At 42.6% G+C, this 4600-nt stretch overlaps 1 long non-coding RNA gene across 1 annotated transcript; it reads right to left on the bottom strand.

The window, feature by feature from the left end:
* Positions 1–2267: 2267 nt before the first annotated feature.
* Positions 2268–3853, bottom strand: LOC127472831 (uncharacterized). The gene is made up of 3 exons (XR_007905181.1): positions 3826–3853; positions 3115–3202; positions 2268–2294 (listed from the first exon to the last, which is right to left on the bottom strand). It is a non-coding gene; the product is annotated as an uncharacterized LOC127472831 (long non-coding RNA).
* Between the last annotated feature and the right edge of the window lie 747 nt (positions 3854–4600).

The following is a 4600-nucleotide window of genomic DNA, read 5'->3' as shown; positions in this document are numbered from 1 at the left end:
CAACACCATAAGATGGCCTAGAAAATACCATACAGAAATTTCCTGAACGTTGTCTACATGTTTTTTAAGAGGGTTATTATATCCTGAAAGTGTTTTACCATCAGATGTGTCATAAGAATCTGGACAACAATGTAAGTGACAAAACTAAGCCTCAGACTAAGACCAGAAAAGCTAAGGAATTAAAATTAGTTTTATTCCAAATTTCATCAGGATCTTCTGACTTCCTAAGGGAAAGAGATTACTGGGCCAGGTCACAGCTGGGATGAGCTCCTGCAAATGGCAGTACCCAACAAAAAGCTCATGCAAGCTGCTCCTCAGGGCATCTCCACTTCCTTACTTCTGCATGGCGCTCATGCACACGCTGTACAAAGTAGTTCTCAAGTACTTTATGGCCTAAATTTATATCTTTAGATTTGTACCTTTCTCTTTAGGGTAGGGGCTGCAAAGTGTCTCCATGGGCAGGCAAAGAAGGGGACATAGTAAGTTGTAGTCACCATTTCTTTCCATTGCAACAGGGATGCACGTAACGATTTCAAAGAAGTGGATTTGAGCTACTTCTTGCAACATTTTCTTCTGGCCTTGACAGCACTCAGGCAGCACAGCACTACAGGAGAGCTACAGCATATAGCAGTATGCAGTAAACAAGGAGGCTCTTTTACAGGATAGCTCTGCTGGGCTCCATCCACGTTCCCAGACCTGCAGCGCCCTGAAGACACCTGACCGTGGTGACTGCCTGCATGACCCTGCCTGGGAAGGGGACACAGGTGCCCAGTGGGGTTGGGGTTCCGCTGGCCCCTCCGGGCGGACGATGAGGTGACAGCCACCCGCAGCCAAGAGGAGTGAGCCGTGCACCTGCCCACCTTGGGGAACAAAGAGAAAAGGGCACGTCAGCCCACTTGATTTCTGCTCACATCCCAGGCACACGTCTTCTCTTGCCCGCTCCCACACGCCATACAGCACGCAGCTATTAAAGCAACTGCTAAGAGACAGCTAGTCAGAGATCCATTGATTTATATCACACCTAACGTTGGCAGGAGCAAACTTGGAGGTGGAGGCAAGGACGTTTCAGTGGCAGCATTTCAATACCAGATTTAAAAAATCAGGGCTTAATATTTCTGTAAATTGAAACAACCTAATTAGTCAATAGGTTACAAGACTTTTCTGGCTAGGAAGCAATTGTAAATGCAAAGCCCTGCTCTGAGGCCCGAGTTAGGCAGCTAACAACATAACAAATCTCTCCTTATAGAGTGTCAGTGGGTTAAAATACCTAAGAGTGTCTGCAGATAAAGCTGCTAAACTTCACTCAAAGCTAGCTCCTGCTACAGATCCCAGGGGAGTTCATTGAACAGACCTTCTGCCATTGTCCTTGCCAGGAAGGAAAATTTATTCTGTTAACTGTAAGACTACAGTTATTTTATCTGTATCACACTCACCCACTTTCATAGTCCTTCATGCCCCCATTCGAGATTCACTTGCACTGGGAAGGATCTCAGAGAATCTACCAAGCTACAGAGCTGGGCTTATGTTTGTATTTTGAATTTATCATGAAATTTTTGCAGTTTCAAGTCCCATAGTATCTAGAGGTCACTTACTCCTCATGCTTTGAAACACAGGGCATGGAGTAGCACTTTCAGAGGCACTCAATTTCCAGCTAAGTTAAAGGAAAGCATTAATTTCTTTAACTCTTTCTTACAACAAATCTTGCTGTAAGTTTTCAACTCCCAAACATCTTGAGAGGAAAGGAATGGATGCACGAAACGTGGGTCTGAGATCCACCCTAAAGGCAATGTAATCACCCTAGAGGATGTAATTGCAGAAACCAGAGCCAGCCTTTGACTTTGAACACTCCCTGAACTGAAGAACCACCCCACAGAAAGCCTGTGACTGACTGTTCCACATAATTACATTTCAAAATATTTTCAGTAGCCAAGAGGTCACTCCCATTTTGGCATGTGAAGTAAACTGACCCACCCAGAGCTGTGTGAGTGGGGGGCAGCTGGGCATATGATTGTGTGACTTGCTAAAATAAGCCCTTGAAAACAGCTTAATATAATCTTGCACGGGGTTGGTCTAGCCTTCTAATGAGAAACTCTTATTTCTCCCTTGCATCTGGCCAGGAGTGTGCTATTACTCATGATGAAAAAATATCCTCTTCCTTCATTGATTTGTCCTTGTGGTAAGCATCCAAACAGGTGAGATTTCAGGCAGTGGCACCGTTTCCCCAGTTTTTCCTTCTCCAGGAAGGTACATGAGGATGATCAGGAAGGAGAAAGCGCTTTTCACTCAAATGATCTCTGAGGGATAAAGAGAGAAATTATTTAGAAACAAAACTATCCCCAGCTGGAAAGCAAAGATTTGTCCTGAGAAAAGACAATGCAGAGAGAAATTGCTAAACTTCTGCCGAAAATAATGAAAAACACCTGCAATGTAGCTCCCTGAGGAGACTAATTAAGTGAGAGAGACTGGTGCTTATTGGAACTTACAGACTCTCAGCAAAATTTAAAGTGTTATCTTTCACATGACTTATTTGCTTGCAATTCTAGGAAAACATATTTTTCCTTTGTTATACTGATTATATGACAGATTGATTGACTTTCTATGTTACTTTGAGTGGCTCACATATATCTATACCTTTCTAAATAGGTATGCACCAAATTATTTACACCTTCTGCACATCAGTGTCCAAAAACCCCATTCCTGTGTTCATCTGTGTGTTCAGCCTGCAATGGGAGCAGGGTTGTGAGCTCACAGATGGCCTCTTGTACAAATACAAAAGATGCAATCATTGTAAACCCTTTTTTTTTTTAATTTAGGCCCCATACTTTAACATTTCATCCATCTAAAATGGTGCTATTTACCTATCCGCAGGCTGTTCAAATAATTTTGAGCATATGCAGGGTGCTTTACAAATACAGAAAATGACATTCTCAACCTGGTGGCGTGTAATACAGAAAGAATTAAATCACATAACGGAGAAGAGAAAAAGGACAAATGTGCAAGTAGGCAGAGTAATCCTACTGCTAATGCATACCTAACTCGCTTGTTTGCAACATTTATTTGGCAATACTTTTTTTCAGTTCACTGTACTGCTTTATTAGCTGATGCTTCTCTTACCTCTGTAATCCATGGCAATTCACCTAGAACATATGGTGCAAGATGAGGGACTGGCTGGTGTCATGGTTAGAGGTGGATGAACATCAAGCTGCACAAATAGAAACTGTTTCAGTCCAAGACACAGATTTTGTATATGACATTAGTTACATCATTCAGACTTTTCAGACATGGTCAGTAGTTACATGTTTATTATTTTCCAGGTACCTGATGAGGCTTTGAGATTACAGGAGGAACTGAAGAACTAAAGGCAAAGCAAGCTGGAGCTAGAGCATGAAAAGTGCTGTGAGTCACCAAGTGCTGGGGAACATGCAGTTCCACTCTAATACGGACACTCAAGTGACTCCTCTTCAGCTTCTGCTCTCCATTCCTCAGCTCTACGTTCATGAAATACAAGTTTGCATGCAGGAAACACAGGTAGTGCCTTGCCATCTCCAAGGGGAAGAAGGAAACAGATGAGTTAGTATTTGTGAGGCACACAGTTACTATAGCAATAAGCAGCACAGAAAAACTCACGAGGAAAGTAATTGTGTTCAATGCAGATAGTATGCAGTCCATAAGGCACAGAGACACACTCCAAACAATGAAGGGAAAAAGCACTGAGCAGCTGCTCATTAAGTGAGTGTCATCCATCGTGTGCGCTGGGTGCGGCAAGGGTCCTGTGGAGTGCTATGCAACCATAAAATTAACAGTGGTCCTTTAACACACACATACAGGCATTCTTAACCCTGCTGTTTCCAGATATTGAAGGCTTGACTTTGAAATCCTGTTGGTGAGAACAGAGGGAGTGCAGTACATAGTTATTCAGATTATAAAAGTAGAAGTTTCATGTAGCATCAAGCTGTTACACATCATCTGTGACACTTAGGCCCCAAGTACACAGACTTCTGTTACTTGGACCAGGGAAATAACTGACTGTGATAACAATGCCTCACCCTTGTGATGGGGAGCAATGGGAGGGTACAGAAATTTTGGCTTTCTTGGGGGAAAGTGATTACTTACAGAAAAAGATCCTCCACCCATTTATTTCCTCTCTGTCCCTTCTTTCCAAATTTGTTCATACACTTCCTCCTCTCCCTCTCCTTGCCCAGATTTCTCTCTGTGTTCCCGTTGTCAGCTTCGCCCATGTTCTGGCTAATGCCTAGTTTCCCATCTAGGTCACCTTGTACAATTTTGTTAGTCATCCCATCCAGTTTCTTAGTTGCCTCTCCTAAACAATGGGAACACTGCCTCCTGACTTCTGTCTTCCTTGCTCATAATACTTACTATCTTTGCCAAGTCAGCTTCAGATTCTTCTTCCCCATCTCCTCTGGTTCATTTTTCACGACCACCCATTAGTTTCTATTTTCAGAAGATAGAGATTCTCCTAAGAAGTCAACTGTAGCAATTCTGGCTAACAAAAATACTTGATATAGCGAGATGAATTAAAAGTCACATGTACTGGCAGCACTGCAAACTTTGACAAACATATTTTTACATGCTAAAAATA

The sequence above is a fragment of the Manacus candei genome, unplaced genomic scaffold (assembly GCF_025592945.1).
Source record: "Manacus candei isolate 608988 ecotype Guabito, Panama unplaced genomic scaffold, ASM2559294v1 h1tg000033l, whole genome shotgun sequence".
Lineage (NCBI taxonomy): Eukaryota > Metazoa > Chordata > Aves > Passeriformes > Pipridae > Manacus > Manacus candei.
This window is presented reverse-complemented; position numbering and strand designations above follow the sequence as displayed.